This window comes from Corvus hawaiiensis, chromosome 3 (assembly GCF_020740725.1).
Source record: "Corvus hawaiiensis isolate bCorHaw1 chromosome 3, bCorHaw1.pri.cur, whole genome shotgun sequence".
NCBI lineage: Eukaryota > Metazoa > Chordata > Aves > Passeriformes > Corvidae > Corvus > Corvus hawaiiensis.
Window position 1 is genome coordinate 74,714,616 of NC_063215.1, and position 25,247 is coordinate 74,739,862.

General features: G+C 45.9%; 1 long non-coding RNA gene across 1 annotated transcript in view; it reads right to left on the reverse strand.

The window, feature by feature from the left end:
- Positions 1-25,247, reverse strand: part of LOC125324239 — an 83,375-nt gene that overhangs the window by 17,495 nt on the left and 40,633 nt on the right. The window contains exon 2 of the long non-coding RNA XR_007202885.1: positions 20,094-20,363. This is a non-coding gene — a long non-coding RNA (uncharacterized LOC125324239). The remainder of the gene's footprint in view (positions 1-20,093; positions 20,364-25,247) is intronic.

Below are 25,247 nucleotides of genomic sequence, written 5' to 3' on the forward strand. Positions count from 1 at the left end.
GAGAGTGATGAAGGGGCAGATGTGGTTGTGTCAGGACAACCAAAAACTAATAAACCCCTGCAGGAAACTGCTGGAGGAAGATGGCACTCTCCATGCTGGAAAGTGCTTCCCTGAAAGCTTCATCAGTGCTGAGGTGAAAAGGAAGGAGCCTTTCTCCTTCTGGCAGCATTTCCCAAGGTGGAGTTGCAATGGTAAAGTCACTCAATGCCACTGCAGCCTGCAAGGTGTGTACCACAGCCACAGCCCCTGGCACTGCCTCGCTTTGACATGATCCCTCCAAAAACCCATGTGTGAGTTTTGCCTGGATTCTCTACCCTCAGCTGCAAAAGTAGCTGCTGTGGTCTGTCTTCATTCCTACCATCCAGGACAGTGCTTGTGTCTTGAAGTGAAATGAACAAGGCGAGCCAGAAGGGGCAGTTGCTCTTCTTACCAAAAACTTGGTTTCAGGCTCAAACATTCTGATTTTCTGCTGTAACCATCCTATGGAACAGCTGGAGGCTGCTCCTGGGCACATACTTTCTTTCCAAGTTTTGACCAACTTGTAAGGAAGGGATGGAGAAGGAACATATGAGGCCACACCATGTGGCAATGGAAAACTTTGTCACTACAGTTAAACAAACCTCATCCAAATTTTTTCCAGTTGTACCCAGCTGGATTCTCCTTGTACTTTTTTCCCCATGAAGCCAGCTGAAACAAGAAATAGGTGGATCACATTAATACCACACAAAGGCCCTCACAGTGCAAGTCTCACGGGTGGGGAAGCAGAGAGCACAGCAGCCCCTTTCCTGCAAAATGCAGCAGTGGGATCCCACACAGCTCCTGGGATGCAGCAGGCAGTGCCATAGGGAAACACAGACTGTGCCTCACCTTGCACCCACTGACAAGGAGCACTTTGTAGCAGGCTTTGCACCACAAACTGCAGCCTGGTTGCCTTGCTGCTCCCTGAGGTAGGATCACTTTCTTACTTGCATTCCCTCACAAAGACCACATTGCTGACCCACTGGGGCTATTTTTGGGTACTGTGTGGTGTGCAGTTAAGCTCCTTCATCCCATCAACCCCAGCACAAAGAGATGTTGCTGGTAGCCATGGGCTGCGTCATCCATGGGCTGAGGTTAATATTTGTTTTCATTTAAAAGGAAACAAAAAGCCACTGGCTTGGGAAGCTGGAGTGGTGAGGACACCAGGTCCAACCTGCCAGATGGCAGCTCTGCATGGCAGTGAAGACGCTTGCTCTCCAGGGCCCCAAGCCAGATTTTCACCAGGGTTTGCACTGCACGTGCTCACAGCCAAGCTGTTCATCATCCCAGTCTAATGGCACACACAGAAATCGTGCAGTTCTGGCAAAGCTCGGAGCACCAGCATCTGGAGGAGCTCGGATGGGGGCATCCCTGCCTGGTCCAAGTCCTGCTTGCAGATGATGAAGTATCCTGGCGGAAACCAGACAGAATTCACAGCATCAGGCAGTAGGTGATTAATAGGCCATTACCAAAAAGTTGTGATGTCACAGACTCAAGCTGGAAGGGCAGGAGGGAGCTTGCCTGGTGCAGGTCAAATAGACTGATTTTGGGAAATAAACATTCCCGCGTGGTTACTTTTGAATATCCCCCTCTGCAGTGCTGGCAACACAGACATACCACCACACAGAGGGCCTAGAGGAATCAAAGAGCCACAGCAAAAGGCTCCTGGTCCATGAACGAGAAAAGGCTGAGATAAAACTGACTGCTCATTTTTGCCTGAGCTGAGTGCCCTGTAAACCACCAGTGCATTCCTCTTCATAGACAAGCAGTCCTTTCAGTGACAGCACAGGCTAATGTCAGCTTCCTTGTCCCTTACACTGATCTAATTTTGCTACATCAGAGAGAAGCTTATGAACCCACCTGCAGTTGGAGTGTGCCAGTGCAAATAACCTAGTGAACTCTTTTGCTACTTAGCTTAGATAATAGAAAGCCCTTTTTTTAATTTCAGAAGAAAACTCCCTTTCATTCCATCTATGAACATACCGTGTTAGTGTTCCTGGGAGCAATGGGAGGATTCTGTCTGGTGCATTACTGAAATGCTGTCATGTTTATTAATATTTTCAAATCAGCCCAAGTCCCACGCACATCATTACACAGGCAAACAATAAACAAACATGCATTTAGTAAATTTCACATCCACCACGAAGGACTGGTTATTGTATCACAGGATTAGCTACACATGCTGCCTCTTGCTGCATTCACAGCTCAGCAATATCAAACCCCTACAAAAGCCTTGGAGACTCCCTGGGTGCTGCTCTATTACCCTGCCTGGCAGATAAATGTGTGCAGGGGAGATCAGTGTAAAGCATTGTGCAAACATGAAAGGAAAGGGGGAAATGAACTGCTTGTCATGTCCCAAAATAGGAAGGATCCAAGTAATCAGTGTATCCCATCTGCCCTTACATCCCAAGGTGCTCATTGAGATGCAGAGGGAAGTGCAGCAGGGTGATGCTGGCCAAGGGCACCCTGGCTTGGAGATGGGCAGCTCTGAGCCAGCACCTGTTTCCCTCGGGGTCAGATCCAGCCAGCACCCGTCACTGCCACCATGAAGACAGAAAAGCCCCTTCATGACACCAGAGGATGTCATCTCTGGGAGAAGAAGGGAACATTCAAGCACAGGGCTCTACAGCAGCAACAGACCAAATAAAAAACCTGCCCAAAGCAAAGTCTGGGATTTTAGCATGCCACCCCCACCTCTTTCCATCCTTGAGCTGCAGACAGGCATGAAGAGAAGGGGAGGAATTGCTGCCCACACTTTTCAGGGGGAGGTCCTTGAGAGCAGAACAAGCAAAGGCCAAAAACAAAGGCCCCTTCTGCTAAGTGGCCTTGCTTCTGCTTGCATATTGCAATGTAATGGGGTATTCCTGATCCCTGGTTGCATGAGTTGAAACCCAGGATGAATGGATCAATGCCACTGCCACAATTTCCCATGCCACAGCCCAAACACTGATCCTCAGGAGAAAAGCCATCACGGTACCCCATGAACAACGTCTTCATGCTGTCCCCACACTGCCCAGTGAGCCCACAGTGTGATGAGCCATTCTGGGGAGCAGTTTGTTCCTTACCACTCTGCTGGCACAAGGCGTGGAGGGGCTGTTAAATCCGAGGCTGGCATCATTCATCATCACTAGTGTTCCTGTGACTCTTAAATTACATCTCTGTTATGCACATCGTAAAAACTCTACCAGTGGGAAAATACATATTTGGAATCAAGCAAGTGAACTAGATCCTTGGGAACACCTCTTTGGAGTGGCTTTCTGCTTATTATCATTTAACATCTTTGGTAAAGACCAGCAATTTCATTCAGATTTTTGCTGTCTGCATCACCCTTCACATTTCCTGTGAGGTGTGCAGAAACCAGCTTGAGAGTCCTGGAAAGCAACCTATTCCTCAAGCAACTAAAGCAGGAGTTTGTTACAAATTTTCACCAAGTTAGCAAGGATTGCACCCTGACTTGGCTGCTTCTAGGGGGAAGCCAAGACTCTGCAGGCTGTGGAGGAGAGGGAGTTAAGGCACGCCTGGAGTCAGACACAGGAAAAATGGGTAGACTTGGCACAACTCAGATACCAAACCTGGCTTCCAAATGCTGAATCTCTGGAGCCATGAAGCTGTACCACCCTGACATCTCAGACTAAGGAAATAATCCCAGTGAATTCTTAAGGAGATGCCCTTAGACCAGCTTTGAGAGACATTTGAGAGGGTGACAGAACATTGGTTAACTCTTTCAAACCTTTCTGCTGTTTCCCTGTATGATCTCTAGCAAGTCATTTGCTACTCTCCTCGTTCCTCTCAAGCACTCTGTGGCTGTGAGAGCACTTGGTGCTCCCCTCTGGAAGCTGTGATTCTTCATTTGATAGAGGTTACAATCTGCAGTTTCCCTTTCTGCGGGCAAATATCACTTACCTGCACGGGAAAGGGTGGAAGGGACCAGGCCTGATTAGCAAAATGCTTTGCACTAATGTTTCAGAGGTGCTTTGAGATAGTCTAGGGTATGCAAATGACCATTAGCCAATAATCAGGTTTTGTGCTCATGGACTCATCTCTCAGGGCAAAAATTTGCATGAGAATAAGATTGTTCTCTCCTTGTTTGTTCATTTCATGGCTAGCTTTTAATCGAAGGATGCTTAGCTGGTCTATCTGTGCTCTTTGTTAAACAGGGACTTTTATCATTTTTTCCTTCCCTGCCTTTTTCTAAACAAAGGTATTGATTGTGCACAGTGCCAATTAACAAAAAGATCTGAGTTAGCACGGCTGAGTAGCAAGGCTGGGGTACGATTTAGATGCTCTTTTCTGCTCCCTTCTCTAGCAAATCCTGGAGGCCAATCCCTGGAGACCAGGCAGTTGTTTAGGAAACAAAAGGTCAGGGGTGACAAAATCAGTCCATAACTCTGACCCTAGTGGTTGGCATTCACACCACTGGCTGGGGAGAGAGCCAAGCATATAAGATATTTCAAGGAACCTCAATAATAATATTTCTGGGCCTGACAGTGCATTAATAGTGCATTAACTCACCTAAACTCAGGTGAGTTGCCAACTTTACTTTGGTTGCTCATCACTCAACTCTTTCCCCACACCCATCATTGTAGCGCTTGAGTACAGCCAGAGCTGTGAGCCAAAAGGTGCCTTTCTCATCCAGAAACTTGATTTGCAGAATATCCAGACTCTTGGAAGTTGTAAACACTGGACAGCCAAGCAGAAAGCCCTGTCATGTGATGAACAGCCTACAAGAAACCTGGAGAGGAATTTTTTATAAGGGCAGGTGGGGATAGAACAAGTGGAAATGGTTTTAAGCTAAAAGAGGAAAGATTTAGATTAGATAGTAGGAAGAAATTCTTTATTCAGAGGATGGTGAGGTACTGGAACAGGTTGCCTGGAGAAGTGACACATGACCCACCCCTGGAAGTGTTCAAGTTTGGATGGGGCCCTGAGCAACCTGGTCTAGTGGGAGGTGTCCCTGGCCATGGGAGCAAGGGTTGGTTGTAGATGATCTGTGAGGTCCTTTCCAAACCAAACCAAACCACACCAAACCATTCTATGATTCTATGATTTCTTGACCAAGAGTTTTGAACAGCTTTGAATAAAGACCAAAGACAATGTCTTGGCCCCCCTACCTCAGCCTTGGAGTATAGAGAGGTTTCAACCCCAAACTCTTTGCACAGCCTCCTGGAAGTCACCTATCCCTGATGCAAACTCTTGAAACCTTTGCAGAATATACGCTTTGACAAATCCACTAGTGCAGCTGGGAATGTGCTAGCACCTGATGCATTGTCCAGAAGCTCACTCTTAGCTAAATGGAAGGCTAGACACTTCCTCAGTTTATCTAGTTTTAACGCAGCACAGCCCCTGAGCTTAAACAGGATGGGGTTTGTTCAAGACAGCCATTGTGTGTATGAAAATAAATGAGCGGCCTGACCACTTAATCCATTTGTGGTATTTTGTCTTGCCAGTGCTGGACACAAAATTTCCACTGAGGATCCACAGACGCATTGATGCAGGAGAGATCCTTTCCTATAGTGAGAAAGCCTTGACTCGGGTGCCACTGTGTGCTCACACCAGCAGTGCTTCAGCATCCCTGGCTCCCATGGTGCTGGCATTCTCCCTTGGGCCCACGCCTCTGTGCTGAATCCTGCAGCAAGTGCTCCATCAACTCCACAGCATGGCCAGGAGGATCGGCCTGTCCTAGGCATCTGGCCCCAGTTACCAGGTGAGACTGGGTTTCAGGGCTTTGTTAACATCATCATGTTATGATGTTAGTGTGTTATCTGCCTTCAGATTCATAGTTGTCCATTCCTTGTCCCTTTGTGCTTCAAGCTCCTCTTCTTCCCCACTTCTACTGCAGTAAACCCAAATCCTGGCTGCAGGCGGCTATCAAAATCCAGTCCCGCCCATGAATGACCCTTGCACTTCATTTTTGGAGGGCGAAAGGCAAAATTTCACCCATATTTTTAGACACATGCCATGCAAAGTATTTATAAATGCATTTTGGAGAACATGAGCAGTTTTCTGCGGGTTACAGTGTCACAGCATAAGCCCTGTGCATCAACCCTCAACCACAGTAGCTTTCTCCAGGGCCAGGTTTCCCCTGGAGAAAACACACATAGGACTCATTCTGACTTCAGACCCTAAAGAACTTAAAAATGTGTTTCATCTTTACAGATGAGGGCCACAGTCCTATACAAGACTGGCAGCTGTGCCAAGAACTGATCTGACATCTTCAAAAGCTTTAGCCTGGTCATGCTTTTCCTCTGCAGCTGCCTTCTTCCCTTGCTTTCCGCCCACCCTAGCCCTGCCTTCTAACTTTAAAGTGCAACAATCTCATCCAGATTTTGTTAAGGAGCTGTTGTCACTAAATACCAGAGGACTTTGTTTCTTTTGTTTTACTAAGTTCTGTAGTTATTACAGCAACAGAAAACAAGACTAGTCTCTTCTTTCCATTTTGGTTGGGTTTTTTTTTAATTTTGTTTGTTTTTTAAAAAGTGTGCCGGATTTTGTATACCAAGTTCCAGTGAAGAGCAAATGCTTACAGGGGTTGTAGAGCCAGCTTGTTTCCCAAACAGCCTTTGCCATTGGTGCAGTCCTACAGCTGCACGGAAAGCAGTCTGAGCACCATTGCCTTGCCTGCTTGTCCAGCAATGTGCCAATACTCTGCCTGGCTGTGCAGCCCATTGCACCTCATTGCTGGGTTTGACACCGACTTAAAATCACTGTAACAGAATCACTCTTGATTTGCTACCTTTTTCTTTCTTCTTAAGAAAGTAAATTAAATTGAAAAGTGCTCATGAGAAGTTTGGTTCCAAGGGTGAGGAAGGTGAGGTAATAAAGATTTCTTTAAAAGCTCATATCCATCATACTCCGAAAGTTGTGGTGTGTATGGTAGCTGTGCCCTTTGCTCTGGCAGAGTTAAGGCAGAGCACTCATTCATCACTCCCTGAGAGCAATTTCATGCTGGGAAATAGCCAGGGGAGTGGTGAATCAGCCAGAACACCAGAGTGTCACCCAGGCAACAAAGAGGGGGAAAAAAAAAAGACAGGTTTGAAAAATGAGGGAGGTTTTACATGTCACAGGTTTATGGTCATCCAAGTCTTCCAGGAAAAACCAGGAATAAAATTGCTTCATGCACATTTTCAAATGGGCAATATTATGTCTGAACTTGACTTTGGGAACCCCTTCAGAGTGAGGAGAAAGAAGAAGACACCACTAAAGTGCAATTCACTCACCTAATGTTAGAGGTGTGTCCCAGTTTGGGGTAACCCATACACAGAAATGCCTGTTTCTCTCCCCTGACTCTAGCTCAGCTGTTGAATACCTACATCATCTGTATCTAAAGGCCAGTGAATAAATTGCACCAGCTGTTTCTAAAGAACACCAGCTACCAAGTCACGTAAGCTCTGTGCAGGTGTTACTTGGTGGTATCCTGTTGCCCTTGATAAAAGCAGTGGTACCATCTCCTTCCTTTGAAACATGGGATAATGTATATTTATTTGTGTAGCAAATATATTTTTTAAAAATTCATTTTGAGAATTGTACCACCATATCTCTCATGAACCAATAAGCCGCTGCTTTCTGTTGAGTCAAGCCTGCACACAAGAAGAGGTGCTGGTGTGTTTGTCTCAGCAGTATGCAAACACTCACTGGTTCAAGCTTCTTGTGTAACGAGGAGGCAGAAATACGTTCCCCTGGCTTGTGCCAGCAGTCACGAGCAAATAACACAACTTATCATTTAATAGGGAGATTACAGACACCTTGCCTGTATGTTTGTCCTTGTGTCCTTCCCGGCAGCATCCCCACACCACAGCCCCCACCCACCTCCCACCAAAGGCAGATTTTGTCCCTGTCCAGAGTGGGATCGAGCTCAGGCCCTGAGCAACCTGTGTTACTGCAAATGCTCGGTGGATTTATTTATGCCTGTGGCATAAATAGTTCCTTCTCTCCGCAGGACACGTAACGCCTCTGGAATTCAGCGAGAGGAGACGCAGGCGCAGGCACAGGCACAGGCAGCCTCCGGCACAGCCAGGCACTCGTGTGCAGGTACACACGTGCTTGGCCACCCCTGCACAGCTCTGCTGAGGGCAGCACCCCTCCACCAGCGGGCTCTGCCACACTCCACAGCTGCCAGCCCTGCCCACTGCAGACCACCCGAGGGGCTCTGCTGCTGCAGCATCACTGCCGGCAAAATAAAAGGTGATTTGGTTAGAAATAAAAAAAGAATGCTATAGACAGCCGGGTTGTGAATCTGCATGCTATCAACATAAATAGGGAGCAAGTTTGTCATTCCACATGGGGAAAAGACACTTCTGCAAGAAGGATGTCATGGGAGAAGCGGGAAGTCACTTTGCCCAAATTGCGTTACACTTAATTTTTGTGTCTGTGCCTTCACTGTTGTGCTTCACAGACCTAGCCCCTACGGCCACTGAATCCATGGGAAAAAGACCATCCAAAAGAAAGCAGCAACAGGAAAAATAGACACCAAAAGCATGAGTGTCCCAGAGAAAAATGGATGATAGGGATACACCATTGCCCTGGATAGAAATAAATACCCTTTAAAGAGAGGAATGACATGAAGGCTGTGTTGTCTGAGTGTAAGCAAGCTGACTTAGAGGGTACCTGCCCTGGTATGGAGAAAGTGTAAACCCTGCCTCTCAACTTCTGCACAGCTCAGGGCTCTCAGAGCTCCTACACCAGGAACATACACTGGACAGAGAGGCAAAAGGGTTCCATGAATTTCATGTAGGCAAAGTAAACCTCCTTGGGAGCTGATGTGCCAAGTGGTTGCCCTCAGAGTGGTCAGAATAGGCACAGGGGTGGGGTTTTTGTGCTCTTCCTGCTCGGTGTATCTGATTCTGCTGAGATCCTGCTCTGGATCAATTCAGGAGGAGCAGCAAGGTGGTGCACACCCTGCCAGGCATGCCAGTGCTGAGCTGTGTGGACCTGGCCCCCCAGTCCTGCTGCCCAGGCAGCCAGTGGGAGCCCTGCCTCCAACCCACCTTGGGTCTGCTGGGAAGGCTGAGCCTCTTGGCAAGCCACCTTGCACGCCTAGCTGAAAATAGCGCTGTTTTTGCCAAAACATACACTCAGGGCTTGGATTCAACAATGCTGCATCAGCAGCTGGTAATCAAGTTGACACGGGCTGATTGTTTGTTGAAAGAGAAGGGGGAAATCGTGATTTGACCGGATTCAGTAAAAACCAAATAAGCCAGAGGAGAGGAGCTGGGTTTATTTGCACATGACAGGAAATCTTTTCAGTGGACTTGTGACAACTCAGACCTTGACCTGCTGTCTCTTCTGCATGCAGTCAGGATGGTGGGGTGGTCTGTGAACTTGGGAAGGACTGGCGTGAAGTCTGAGCAGGATGTGAGGGAGGAGCAGAGCACTTATTTGTGCAGCGCAAGGCGTGTGTATGAGCTGTCAGCAGAGAAATGGGGAGAAAGAAAATATGGAGGAAGGAGAAAAGGAATGCTATAGAATGTAATATGTAAACTGCCAATCATGGCTGTGGCAGTTTGGGCTTGCGATATATGGCTTTCATCTTTGCTCTTTATTTTATACTCATTTCTTTCCTTTTGGCTCAAGCAAAGTCAATTCCCCCAGGGTAGAATATATTGGCTTTCCAGCCTCCTCTGTTTACTGTCCTGGGTTCCTGGCTGAAGCCAAAGCAATGGTTTTTTATTTGCTTGTTTTCTTTTAGTTTGATTCTTGAGATCTGAACTTCTGCCTCCCAGACTGCCTGATATATGGCTGCCTTTTCATTCCCTTGCCCACAGCAGGATCTTCTGCATGGGTCCCTCCTCTCCTGAAGGGCCAATGCCAGCATTGGTGGTATGGGGACTTGTTTTCCAGGGCAGTTGAGCTATCAACCCTTCTCCTGAGCACCATGACTCTGCAAAGCTCGTGGCCCGTGACATCTGAAGGTGACACAAGGGAAGGGCTGCTGCCCTCAAGCTTTCCAACCATAAGAATGCCCTGCTGTAGATGGGACCTCCTGGAGAAGAGCAGCACCTACTCTGATAACCAGTGGAAAGAGGCATCGGGTAATCATCATGGAAGAAGGGTGAAAGAGGGGAATTACATGCAGACTATCGCCCAAACCAGGAACCAGGGCAGGCAAGCTGGCCTTCAGGGCAAGACTGGGAGGCATTCACACCCTTCCCCAGAGCCAGGGTGCCTCAGCCTGTGGCAGTGGTTTCTTCAGCAGTCCCCAGCACGGTCCTGGGTTTTTCTGTGCTTTCTACAGCTGTCTGCTCCTAACATAAATACCAGGTTGCTCCAAGGCAGGAAAACGGCAGAGTCCAGACCCTGGGGGTGGCTGTACTTTATCTCACTTGCACCATTTCCAGCATGCAGCTCTGTGACATCAAGCCGAAGGTGGCTGAGGGCTTTCCATTTACCATTTAGTGGAATGCATTCCTCACCTTATCGACTCAGCCTCGGGGGGCTCCTCCTCTACCATGATTAGCTTAATAACACATGCTGGCAGCTGCATCCCGAAGTGCCTCCCGCATGATGTCACCCATCACAGGTTTAGCTTTGAGCCGGGATGGACCCTGCCCGCTGCTAGCATGATAGAGTCTGACCTACCCAGAATGACAACATCATGTGCAAGCAATCCCCCAGCTCCCGTTTGAGACTGGGGCACAGGGGCTGTCATTGCTTCTCACTCCACAAGTGCATTGAGAAGCGACTAGTGGTGATTCACAGACTGGAGCATTTCTGCGCCGGTGGCTCTCAGCTCCTCTCGTCTCACAGAAAACGGGATTTTTTGTACCTGGTTTCAGCCAGGGAGGCTATGTCAGACCCCCAGGGAAGGAACATTGCATGGGGAGCTCTCAAGTCATCTTTCAGCCTGTGGCTGTCCTCATGAGGGCAGAGGAAGGAGCCTGCACAGGACTTGCCTTCAGCAGGCAAGGCTGCCTTGAAGGTGACCTCAAGCACCCTTGTGCCCTGCCACAATGTTGATATAAATCAAGCCAGTGGGTGTTTCTAGAGCCAAGATCAGTGTGGATCAAAGATTATTCCTCTCACTGCCATGGCAATATAAATTAAGTAATGTAGCAGAGGGCTAAGACAACTTTCATGCTAAGCTAGTACCTACCTGACAGACACCACTGAGCTGCAGGAACGAGGTCACAGTCAGACGTGCCACAAGCTCTCAGTGGCAGTGGAGAGGCAATGGTCCACCCCAGCATCGATGCCAAGAGCTGTGGCTCAGCACCTGCAGTCTGAGGTGCCAGTGGATTTTGCTCAGGTATGAATATCAAGGAGCCTGGGCAGCCACCCTATGGAGGTGATAAACTGCTCCCAAAATGGCAACATCCAGTGTAAGTTTCAAACTTGCTGCTCTAAAGTTCACCCTCGTTTTCCTCGGCTTAGTTAAAACATTGGAAAAGCTCAAAACAGTTTGCAAACTTGGGGAGCAGCAGAGTGCTGGTGCTGAGCTCCGGACAGTGCTTTTCAATTTGCGCTTAATAGAACCTCTCCTCATTAAATTCATGGAAAATATCACTGAAAATGAAGTAGCTTCATTTTTATCACATAATCTTGGGAGGGAAAACAACTTCTTAGGTGCTGGTGACATTCGACACTACTTGTTCTATACAGCTACCAAAACACTGCAAAACAACCTTTCCCAAGGACATCACCTGACACAAGTCTTCAAGGCCTTGGCATCTGGATCTCAGTTCTGAAATTGGACTCCCCTCTGTGTTTTTTTGGTAAACCTCTGCCACTGTCTTCCAGATGCCAGCTATAACCTGCAGGCTACAAAGGAGATGAACCTTTCTGGGACTTTGTCCAATTCTCTCATCTTAGTCACTGCTGGATCTACCATCTTCTGCCAGTGAGAAATATGCCTGTGTCTGGTAGGACCAACCCAAACCCAATGATGCAGGCAGGCAGCACAAAGAAATCAAATAAAAGAGTGCTTTGCACCTATAAAAGAGGATCAGATGTTTTAAGGTGTGATACCTAACCAAAGAGCCAACTTTTGGAAGAGTTAAGTCATCCAAAGCCCAAGTTAAACAGGACGCAATCAAAGCTGAGTGACTGCCCAGGGACAGGCTGGGTTTATGAATGACACTGGAGGTGGAGCCTCCCTGAGTCACCAGCTTGTCTTGTTTAACTTGGCCATGTCTATGGATAACCCCTTGTATCTTGGCTCTCTTCAGCAGTTTCACACCTTTAAATAACTGCCTTTCTTTCGTTAACTCGTTCTCTTAACTTTGCTCCAGATTAAATGGTTTTGGCCTGCTACATTTTCTTTTCTTTCAATTTCAGGCAAACCCATAAAGTGGCAAGACTTTACTCACCGGCTTTCTACCTTGTGATGATTAAAGCCAGTAAAGCATCCTGGCACAATGCAAGTAGGAAAAATGTTTGCACTGAGAGCAGACACCTCATCCACTATTGTACCTTTGGTTTACAGCACACATACCAGAACTTGCAGACATCTGGAAACCTGCGTTTTCCCAAATCAATTGCCAATAGGCCTCAACACACCACAGGCATGTCTATACCCTGTATTTTCATCTGCACCACTTGTGAGTAAGTGAAATCTCACACATCCCTCGGAATGGCAGAGCACACCACTCGTCTTCCCCTTCACAGCATGTGCAGTAGGGATCGCCACCACAGCCCTGGATATGACGCATAAATGTTCCTCAGTAGTGAGCCCAGGCTTTCAAGCAAGGCTTAGGGACTTTCATCTGATCTCAGGCCATATTTTAAAGCAGTTTCTCAAGGTTGGCTTTCCCCTACATCGCTGTTACCTCACCACACGACATCTCCACGGGCTGTGACAACAGCCTGAGTGCCTGCTCTGGTTTCCCAGCTCCAGGACCAAGTGTAAAAGGAGCATGACAGATTTTTAACACACTGTTAGCTCCTGGCTCCACTTCCCCACCATGCCATTAAGGGCCTGCATGTCTTCTGTGTGACTCCCAGTTCCTGCTTGTCCATGGCCTTTTTCCAGTGTGATGACCCTAACAGCAAGGTGCAGCTACCAGGGTAATGGGAGCATGGGGTGTCCCTATCCACATCCCTCTTCATCTTTGCAGACTCGGGAAGGGGGAGGAAATGAGATGCTCCCCATCACCACTCGTGTTGTTGTCACAAGGCTGTGCGATCATGGCTATATTATCCTGCCTGCTTGAGTAGAACTTGACTTCTGTTGGGAAGTGGGCAGTGAAGTTGGCTCCTGAGGCAGAATAGCCAGGTAGCTGCCATGCATGGTAAGGCACAAAAAGCCTTGGCATTTCAGATGGGTAGCCCGCAGATTTCACTATGCAACTGCTTTGTGTGCTTTGAAACTTGTAAAGAACTTACTCCTTTCGTTAGAATGTGATCATAAAATTTTGTTAGCAAGCTGCCCCTTTAATATCACAGCAGGTAGTATGCTGTATTTGGAGGTGTTTGGGGGTGTCTGTATATACTTATGCCATACTGCACACAGAAGTCATAATCAAAGCTGACGAATTTTGACCTTCAAAAGTCTCTTTGCCAGTGGTGCTGCTCTGGATTTGAACACTGGCCTAATCAAGACAAAATTTAAGTCAGAAGTGTAGGATGAATAATCATTTCTGGGGGACCAGATCTGCAGCAGCACACAGAAAGAAAGCACATTCCTTACCTCTGCTGCTCCTGGCCACACAGCCACAACAGGAGCAGCCAGGTTGGCTAGACCACCTCTCACCACAGGCACCTGGCTGAAACTCATCAGCTAGACAGCTGCTCCACACCTTGCCCACCTCCCAGCCCAGACTTTCAGGGCACTGGACACTTGGAGCACCCTCCTGTAGGATGTTTCTGCTACATGGTCAGGATGTAGCCCTCAAAAGCCTTTGGATGTAAGACGTTTCAGGAAAATGAATAAATATGGCAAAGAATATTTATTTGCTTGGTAGCCCTTCTGAGAATATCTGAGAGGACCAAGACCCTGCTGTGCTAGGTGATGCACTTGAACAGCAAACCAACAATTTCCATTTTGTCCTTTCCCAAGAATGACAGTTAGAGCAGTCCTTCCACAGTAATTTCCCTGACTCGTTTGAAATACAGATACTCTGGCTTCTCTTTGGACTTAGCTTGGAAAATACTGTTTGTGTCTTTATTTCAATGATGATTTTGTCCATTTATGCCTCTACTTGCCATTCAATATAGAAAGAGAAAAAATCAATCAGTCTTTCTACCTATCTGACTGACTGCACTAAGATAAAATGTTGCACAAGTAAAGATATTAAAAAGTAATTGAACTTACTACAGGAAAATAATTGCAGAATTCAGCTGAGATTAATAGAACAAAATAAGTTTATCTGGCATTTCTTTTGCATTTTGTAGGAAAAGCAAATTATTATTTATGATGTACGTGCTGTGATCTCAATGATCCTTTTTTCTATGTATGGAGTCCCATTTTTTTCAGCTAAGCAGTGTGTTGCTTGCCATACTTGGCCAAAAAATATTTCAGACATGATTTGGAGAGAGAAGGGATGGAATGGCCTTTTTGTACAGTTTGATGGATGTCTTTGACATTTCAATCTGAACAGTAAATACCATAAATCACGTCAGCAACCCAGCCAGGACCCAAACCCCAAATGCACTGAAGCCCTAGGCCCAAATATTAGCCACCCATTGAGAGTACTTCTGCGAACTTATTTTGCTCTAAAGGACAGTGGCTTAGAAGAAGTAATGGATGGTGGGCATGGCCCAAACATCAGAAGATTCAAAACACTCTAATATTTTTTACTGACAAAGCCTCAGAAATAAAGCTGTTGCACTCAATATTTAATGCAATTGATGGCAAAGCTCAGTATTTTCTGTCCATCTGTATTTCTGCCTGAATCACGGAACCCACATGCATACTTGAGCCCAGCTAGTCCCAGGTCATAGAGTTCTTAGTTTCCTATGGATTTTGTAGAAACAAGTGACTGGATGGAAAGGATTCAAAGTGCTGCCTGGCTAGAGAGTAAAGGTTGCAGCCTGAGGTGGACACTGATTTGCTATTTGCAGCTGAGAGATTCAAAGGGTCACTCCTTACCCTTGAGAAGAGGAATTTAGGTGGAAAGAGTAGAACCTGTTAAACCACTGTATTCTTAAATTGTCTGCCATATGGAAGGTGCAGAGCGACAACATGCCTTCCTGCAGCACAAGCACTGGAGACAGCAGTACTGAGATAGTCTTGTTATTCTATACTGCTCCTGTCAGATGCATTAACCCAGTATTTATGTGTAAGCACTGATTTGCACAGCAGAGTCACTACAGCGCCTTTGCTGAAGCTGCTCCTCTGCTGCACCAAGCTAGGCACACTCTCACTCCAGGACATACCAAAAGGTTTCTCAAATACCTTCCAGTCCCACCCCAGACACATGTACAGTCACACTCCAGAGCATATGAGCCGTATCTGCAGGACTTTCAGTCCAAAATTTATGTTTCCTTTTACTAAGTGATAGAAGCAATATTAAAAAAACACTGAATGGCCTAATGAAATGGAGGCCTGAGTCTTCAAGAGGACACTAGAGCTATCACAACCTTAATTATAATTACATTAATAGCAACTGGATGCTTTAACCTGCTGTAGTTCACTAATTGCAAACCTTGTTTCCTCTTTAAAAAAAGTTGGGGGATTTTAAGGCTTCCCGAAGGGCTGTCAGTTCAACTCAACATCTGCATTTCTTTCCTTAATTCCAAAGAAGCAAGTTGACTTTATTAATATCTCAGCTGAGGGAGCAGGTCGTTTGCTCAGTGATGGGGGATGTGGACTGTCTCAAATCTGTCTGAATCTCAGGAAGAGGCAGAACAGGCAGAATGAGACGCAATGTTGTCTCCTCCTTTGTCTTCTTCTTCCTTCTTCTTTCTCACTTGGTTAATCCCTCCTGAAGCTGACTGGCTCTCACAGGGTTGCTGGGATTCCCTCTGCATTCATATAGAAATATTCATATGTATGTTTTTGTACCTGTGTGTGTATATGTGTGTGTGTGTGTGCACGTGCAGATACCTCTTCTTGCCATGGTCCTGCTGCTGCACTAGAACCAGAGTGTCAAAATCCCCCTTATTCCGAGGTGAGAGAAGTTCACTGAAAAACAATGGACATTGCACCAGAAATTTTTGTCTGCATGTTAAAAAATAGTTTTGTGCCCAAAGTTGTACCCTCCTACCATCATCACCTATGACATGTCAATATCTGCAACTCCCTTATTCCCCCCCACCCTGCAACAAATCACATGGAATGACACTTCTGAAAGTGAAATTCTTCTTCCTTTCAGCCTGGGCTATACCAACCATCTTCCTTCAAGAACCTCTCCCTAGAACTGTCTCTTTTTAGGGGGCCCAGACATACATTTCTGAGGTTTGCAGAAGAATTGCCCTCTACTATAGCAACACAGATAAAAGGGAATAGTGGTGTGATACAGATCTTCCTTATTGAAGACAGATCCAGTCTTCAGATTCTTTAATGCATTTCAGCATTATTTACTCTGACATGACACAACCTGCCAAGGTAAGATATTTTCAGCGAGCTGAGATATGCATTACCTCCAGAGGACTTTGCACCTCCCTGGAATTTGCCTTTTCTGACATTTTAAAGCATCCAGGTAACATTATTTTCAACATACCTTCACTTTTTGAGCTCTGGTTGGGCTAGAACTACAAATCTGAAATGCATCAGAAAAATTCGGTCACTGGGTTTATATGAGATTCACAGTCCAAATTTTCAGACCAAAGGAGGGCAAGTATTTTTGCTACATTGTTTTCATGAAGAAAATTAAATATCCATAGGGAGTCACAATCAGTTTTGAGAGCAAAAATAAAAAAACCCAAAATATTAAGAAGTAGACAATAAGTCTCCGTGGGAGCTCAGGATCCACTTCTTTTCTGAAGCCTTCTGTACTAACTTCATAAAGCGGCAGCTGTCCGGCAGCCAAGTCAATCACCTTGAAAATTTGTAGGTTCAGTGCATAAGGATTGAACAGTTGTATTTGCTGTCAGCTCTCATAAACAACTGATGGTTTTCAGAAGGTCTCCTAACAATGGGCCTGATGGTCATCTGATTAAAATTAAGTTCTGGGCAGTGAATCCTAGTCATTGTATAACATCTGAGGGTCTAGCTCACTGCACTCATGCCAGTTACTGCATAAATGTGCCTTCAGGTAAATAGAAAGTTTTGTTAAAAATGTAACTGAAGAGATAGAAATAAATGGGCAATATTTTTAAGCTAATTTAATATTTTCTTTCAGTAAATACTGATGGAGGAAATGAGGCTGCATTTGCTGAGATGGCTGTCTTTGTATAATACTTTGCTCTATTGCGTCAGTAACATTGAACATTTCTTTGTAATCTTGGAATCAAACAGTTTGATTAATAGTGAACCAATTGCTTCACTCAAAACATATGATCTAGACAAGGGTCTCACCAGTTCTTGCAGGAGCACTACTGCTCAGTTGTCAGCCTCCACTCATCCTGTACTTGAAAACCAATCCTACTGGCTAAATTATCTCCTCTTTATTGTCCAGACACAGAGTTTAAAAATGACCCCTTTGATTTCCTACGGCTTCTTCTGATGTTTTCTTAAAGGCTTTTTTCTTTGTTTGAGAGGGAAGGAGGAAGAAAAAGGAATAGAGAATAAAAAGCTGGAGGAATGCAGACATGTAATAATGCAACCCTTTCCTCGCTAGGAGAGTTTTTTAAATCTCCCTGACTCCTCCAAATGAGCAATTCATCTCTACTCCTATTGGGAAGACCAGCTGAATTTCAGTTTCAGAAAAGCCAGGCATCACCTGTGCAAGCTGTTACTTCCCTGGCTCAATATAAGAGGCACCAGCACTCTCGTGCCCACAGAGGCAGCCAGGCTGTCCCTGCCACCAGGTGCCACCTGCCAGGCAACAGCTCTCTGTCCCCCTGCAGCCATCTCACTGGGTGGGCTCAGAGCACACATGCAAGGTTTCAATTTATGGATTTCTGGGCTAGAGGCAGAAAGTGCTGCCTAGTGAGCCACTTCAAGCACCAGAGAGAGATTGAATTAAAAAAATTTTAAAAAAAGAAAACAGAATAAAGAAATACACATTACATTCCTGCTTACTTGCAATCTCACCCCACACTGTGCCGCTTTTGAATTAAGCACCTCTCTGAGAGGCAACTGTCCTATTTGCATAATGTACAGCATTAAAACATGGGGCTCTTCCCAGGGAATGCTTTATTGTGTGCATGCTTCATTTTTAATATTCATGGCCAGCTCTGTTTAGAACATCCTTTTGACAGAGGAGAGGCGCCGAGATAAGCCATTGGGATAGCGGTTGTCCTGGAAACAGCAAGATCCACTTATTTTTAGCACTGAAGTCATCCAGTTAAACAAACTACATTAAAGGAACATTGTGATTATGACACAACAATGAAAAGATGCGTGGTGTATTTACAGTCCCTGCGACGATGTGACGCCTCGCCTTCGGCTGCCGGTCCTGGCTGCCAGCAGCCTGGCCCCTGTGCTGGCAGAACATATCATGTCCTTTCCTTCTGGGCGATCACAGAAGCACAGGAATGGCCCAAGCGGGGTGGAGGGGAAAGCACAGCGTGTGTCTCCTGTCTGCCAGGCTGCAGATGCCGCTCTCAATAAATAAGGAGGACCCTCCTCAAGAGTATAGCACAAAACAAACAAAGGGATACTTTTTCAGGGAGGTATGCCACCGGGAATGTACAGATCAGACGGAGATAGGCCATGAAATACGGGCAAACCAGGGCAGAAACAGGGAGCTGAAGATTACCTCTTCATCCTCGCTTCCTAGTGCTGATGGTCTCCAGTTGCTGGTGTGCACCACCCTAGCAACCCCAGAAAGTCTGTGAGCTCCACCCAGAAAGTCACGCCCAAGCCCAAAGGCTAAACCACAGGCACAAGAACTGCACCAAAAAATGTGTTTCTCCCAAAAAGTTTCTTTCCCACCTTTGTTGGGGCAGGCCTAAATTGGAAGAAGCAGCATCCTGCTGCTGATAGTTTGATCCTTATCCTTGGGGATGCACAGCAAAGCCGCAGGTGTATGAAACCAGAAAAAGCACTGAAAGTTAACAGTAGCTTTTCCAAAGCTAATTAGGAAAAAATCTCTGGGCCACAACAAAGCTTCAGTTTAAAAGCAGTTCTTGCTTTATCTAAGCCGTTTTGCTAGTTCCCATTCCTTAGAGCACATGACAAGAAGGCCTGATGTGAGATGAGAGCTCCTAGCTTCAGCAAAAGCAGTGGGATTTTTACTACCATGAAGGTCTGCTTGTCAGAGTTCACAAAATATTATGCTCAGTTAGGCAGTACTGTTTGGGTATTAAAGCACAGCTTTGACTCATTTTGACACACTGCTTCCAAAGTTTCAGGGGCTGTTCTACTTTCCCCTCCCTGCACAGGTTTTGGTGACATTTAGCAAAGCCCAGAGGATGTAACAGAAGCATGAGAGCAAACGGGCACAGACACCTCCAAAGCTATCAGGTGATGGTGGCCCATACCTCCCAGACAATACCCAACAAATCAAGCGTTGCCTGAAACTTTGTGTCCCTGAAAGAGAAAGAAAAGAGGAGTGATAGAAAGGAATAAAAAGTAAGGCTCAAAAAAACGAAGGGAAGTAAAGGAAATCGGGGTGCACCTTAAGACAGGTTTCTCCTTGACATGGAGAAAATGGTAACTTTGAGCTGAAGGAAGCACATGGGGAAAGGCATAAAGGCAGGAGAAGATCTGGAGCTCCAGAGTACATCTGTATGGAGAATTTCTAGTCAGAAAAAGGGATTGCAAGAAGGCTTTGATATATGCAGCAAACCTGGCCATTCGACTCTGTGGCATCTACAGTTCTGTAGGTTCAACTCCTTGAAGCTGTCCAATGCCCCTACCCCTTGTCAATGACAAGGCTTTTCCTTAGACCAGAGTGGAATTTGGGTGTGCAGGTGTTGAGAGACAGAAAACCCAGTGCTCTTCCAGATAACATCTTAACTTTTTCTTTGCAGAATACAGAAAGTTTCAAGTAAAACCACCCAAGAAAGATGGATATAGCCACTCCCTGTGGGTAAAACTGGAGGGATTCAAGACTTTGCTGTGGTTGTTAGATCATAAAAAACAAAGCACATACCTGAAGTTCATCCTGACCTATTCAAGGCTGTGGAAAAATGACTCACTGGAAGTTCGGTGTCTTCCTGGCACCAGTTAAAGTGGCTATTATAAATTCATCCAGGCAGAGTTACTGTTCTTGGAGCAGCTATTCTAACACGAGCTTCTCTCTCTGCTTCCAAGTAACAGCTCGCTCCCAAAATAATTTTGAAGAAAAATCTTTGCTTCTTTCTTCAGCATGTGCCTGCCATTGTACTGTTGGTCCTCCGCTGGTGGGAAATGAGATGGCCTCCTGTAAGCAGAGACAGCTGGTGAGGAGGGGGAAAGAGACACAAGGTTTTCTGATCACTGCATACAATTCCTGAGGGACTCTGACAACACCTCTTGACACATAGCACTGTTGTCTTCGGTATTGATGATGCCAGCAGGGATTAGATTTCACATTCATCATAGTTTCAATGCTGTAGAAAATGAGATCCTAATGCTTCAATTTATTTGGCTCTAGCTTTTGTAAAACGTTTTTGCTATAGTAATGAACTGGCCATTGTATATAGCTCTGCTATCAGCAGGATGGGCTGCCAATGGCTCGGTAGCATGCTGAGACAGTGAGACTTAGCCGTGGCTCTCCTTGGGCTGAAGGAGGTTATCTGTCATTCTGCCCGGAGGAGGTCACCAAATCCTCTCCATCCTCCAAGTGGATGCAGGCATTTAGCACTGCTTGGTTACCTCCCAGGAGAGGGGTCACAGACCTACCCCATCATTCATGTGCATATGTTGCCTGAAAATCAGGGCTTATATGATGACACTGCATTAAGAACAGCATCCCACGAGTTCCTGCAGTCTTGCTGAGTGTATGTCTGAAGCCCTTGGTGCAGGTATGAAGGACTCAGTGTTCCAAACTTCATGTTAATCCAGCAACTATCTCCCCACCAGCTCTGACTTCCTCAGGTACCTTCATATGCCTCTGGGCCAAGAATTCCTCCTTGTCACCCCCAGGAATGTGCTTCTGGGCATAAAAGTCCTTAAGCAAAGCCAAACCGCAGTTCTGCTATCTCGTTTTGTGGCTACAACTATTTGTTTTAAGTGGGATTTTTCTTTCTTTCTTTTTTTTTCTCTCCCATTAAAAATGGTGCTTATTTTAAAACAACAATTTCTGGGTAAATCCTCTCTCCCTGGTTTTTAGGTACTTTTTCCCATTAAAAAATTCTTATTTTGCATTCCGTGTGCCTTCTTTTTCTCCTTGTGTCACTTACCTATTTTTCCACTCTGCCAGACAGAGCTGGGGGAATTAAAAAGAAGGAAATAAACACAAAAGTGAGGGGGAAAAGAAAGCACCCTTTCCAGTAGTTTTATTGATTTGAACTCACCCTCTAGTTATTTATTTATTTATTTATTTAAATCAACCCCCTGATAAGATGTATTAAAAGCTCTTTCATTTTTTAAAGCTATTTCTCATATGCTCCTCTCTTCCTATTTTCACTGCTTTAGCTCAAACAACTGACTGCCCTGGCGTAGACCTTTGCTGGGCTCTGGCTGCTCAGTTGTGGGCAGCAGCACTGAGGCTGGCAGTCTGCCCTGTGTTCAACACCAAGCCCAGGTGTTGCCATGCTCAGCAGGGCTTTTTCAGCTCCCAAAAGCCATGTCAGAGGGTGGTCACTGTCAGCCATGAGTAGCCACAGCTGGAAGTTCAATGCCTGACCTATAAGTCACTGGTCAATCCATTAAGCCGTGCTTTCTTCCTACAATAATTTTTTTTAATATCTCAGCTTTTGAGTCAAGATGACTGTGTTAGCTCTAACACATAAATAGAAGGATGAGCAAAGAGCTAAATTTACCTTTTTCATGCACTTGGGCAAGGGGAGGGGACACTGTTGAGCACAGTGGCCTCCGTTACCAGGCCAACCCTAACCCTAACCTAACCCCATCTACATAGAAACGAATAAGCAAATAGCACATGGAAAGAAGGAAGGATTCTTTCCAATGGTATCTTTCCTTTTCATGTGGTGAGTCAGAGATAAAATCATCTGGAGGGGAGCACACAAGCTCTTTCAAATCTCCCTTTTGAGGAGCTGTCTCCAGAAGCCTTGGTTTTATTCTGGGATTTCCAACAGGAGTGCACAGTACTGTCATGTCCTGCTTGCTTTGGTAACTGGAGGTGAGGTGAGAAAGGTAAACCACGTGCCCGTAATTGGCCCTTTGATGGCTGGGATATTGCCACATTACCTGGGGAGGGCAGCCTCCTTGCTGATGAAAATCTGCCCTGCTTCAAAGGACCTCTGCTGTTTTCCATCACCCCAGAGCACAGGCCAGCCAGATTAGGGTGAGGAGAAAAAACCTGATATCCGCTACACCAAGGGCATCCCACCCAGGCACACACACATTGCCAACCCAAGGGCACAAGAGCCCTGTGGGAAGTGAGGATGCCAGCCTTGCAAGCAGCCACTCGGATGCCCTTTCACTCTATGGTTTAGGTGGCAACAGGAGAGTTGCTGGCACCAGCCACACGCTCCAGGCCCTAAGTGACGGTGATGCGGTGAGCTGCCTTCAGGTGCTGGGCAATCTGCCATCCCACAAGAAAACAAACACAAAGAATGTGAGCCACCACTTCAGCAGCCCTCGCACAATGGAGTAACCCCAACCATATGGAAGAAATTACTTTTTCCTGCCAAGAGCAGTCCAAAAGACATGGATCTTTCAAGGGATCTCAATGCAAACTTTCGTCTGATTTTTGTTATATTTTAATAATAGACTTCAAAAAATGCAAGGCACTTCCCTCCTTGCTAACGTTTCCTTTACATTTAAGTAGAACTAAAGACTGCTGGTGCTAAGTGTATGTAGGAAGCAAAATGCATCCTCCCTTCCCCAAAAACCGCTCCTATTCATTCTGTAGGCCAAAAACTCTACTCTGAGAAACTCAGGTTAACTTCCCTTAATCATCACATTCCAGAGTGAGTTAACAATTAGAGTAGGATGGGGGTAAAACAAATAAAAAAGCAAGCTAAAAGCAATCAAATACATACGTGTTCATATGTGAGGGTGTGTTTATAGCTATATAAATCTCTGTAAAAGATACCATTTTTCAGATTACCCAGAAACTGGTCAAGTGCCTGGAAAATATTCTTTCCAAGTTTTCTGACTGGCCTCTGAAGCTGCACAAACAAATTTTGTCCCATTGGAGTTCGTGGAATAATTTGTGTTTGGCTTGGAATCAGTCTGCTGTATACACATGAACTCATACGTGCAGATACTTGTCTGAGTCTGTGAGCCAGGTAGATATCTGTGTAAATTTCTTATTTGCGTGCAGTCTTGTCCAGCTGGCCCACAGCATTTGTGTAGGCTGTACAAGCAGACATAATTGCTGTATGTGCTCTTGCCTTTCCTGCCTCATTTAGCCAAAAATTCTCTCTTTCAGGCATACTGGACTCTACTTCTCTCACGAGATTAGTGCACGCAGTCACATCATCTGAATTCATCACGGGAAGGAGACAGTAGCCAAGTGTTTGCCCCTAAGGGCCAAGTCCTACTCCAAATTTTGTTTGAGGCTGGGACAAGCTCTCAGGGATGAGCTCTCAAGGCAATTGCACAGGGCCTTAGGACTTGCAGGGTCTCATCAGAATAAGGCAGGGAGCAGGCCACACCAGTCACAATGACGGCTAAGACAGGACTAGCCCATGGCTTGGACACTGCCCACAGTCACCCAAGACACTGTTTTCACCTTGTTACTCCCTATTAATTGCCCCAAGGTCAAACAGCCCACAATATCAGGCAGTGATTTAGGGAAGAACTTGTTCTATAAATGGGTCTGGGGTTTTTTAGCCCACTAAAGCTCAGTCATGCACCAATACATCTCAGGAGGCTCACTGTGTGACCCAGAGCATCTCCAAGGGCACTGGCACGCCAGAGCTTCTTCAGGAGTGCTGCTGTTCTAACTGCATGTTAAACAGGTTGGAAATGGGAGGGTTTGCAGGGAAGAAAGAGATAATACAATGTACAAGCACAAGCAAAGCCCTCTCGGGGAAAACTGCGAGGACCAATCTGCTAATGGGATAAAAGAGGAGGGAACAGCAGGCAAAGATTATCACATACTAGGCAGGAGAGGGTATAAAGGAAGCAAATCCTGTAAAATTATAACACACTCAAAAGAGACATTTGTTTGACTTCCTTTTTAAGTGGCTAAATTTTACCTGCTGTCTCTTTCTGGCTTCTTGTTAACTCCTGTGCCACCAATTGATGGAGACACAGAAGATTAACTTGGAGACAACGCATTGCAAACTTCAGCCTCTCTGTAACCATTTAAGCAGATAACTGGTTTTATGTAGGGCAACTGGTGGGGAAAATGTGTCAACATTTTCTTTCCTGCTTCCTTTGAGTGGTAAGATGAGAAGCAAGAACACTTCAGACCCTGAGAGTTCAGCTTCCCTTCCCCCTGCACCGGGGTGTCCTGGGTCACCCCCACAAATGCCAAAAGCTCTTGCCAGGCAGCAGCAGGAAACCAGAGGCATCTCCCAGAGTCACAAAAGCTGATTCTTACCTGCCTCAGGGCAAACAGGGAAGAGAATTGAAGCAATTTGATCCCCTCTGCTGTCCAAAACAGGCAGCTGAGTGCTTTATGTGGCAGCTAGTTCCTTGGATTTATATAGTGTGCATAGTGAGAAAATATGTTAGTCCCATTTGCTTTACCAGGCTTTGCCATGCCATGAGTGTGGCTATCAACAAGTAGATCTCCCCAGATCCCATGCAAAATGAAACATAATCTCTGGGATACAGTCTGGAGCATGTTTGGACAGCAAGGCAAAGATCGATGTTCTTAAATGATCTAAAATGCCACTCAGCAACCTAGAAAGCTTTTTCCTGTGTCATCAGGAGCAAACTTGCTCCCTTTAGACTCCTGAAGAAAGCAGCAGATTGTCTTGATGCCTTTTCCTGGTCTTAAAATCAAGAGTCAAACACAGTTAGAAGGGAAAAAGGGATTTTACCTTGGTATTTATTTTAAGGATCCTTAGGTGCACATGTCTAGGTCAAATGCACCTCAATGCCCACCGCAATCCACCCCAAAAGATCAGGTACAACATTATAGGTTTTACTGATTAGCATATCTATCAAAAATTCCCCAATGAGAGGCTGGAATGAGCCCCCCCTCCCCAAGGAACCTTCCCCTGGATGGTTCTATCTTCGT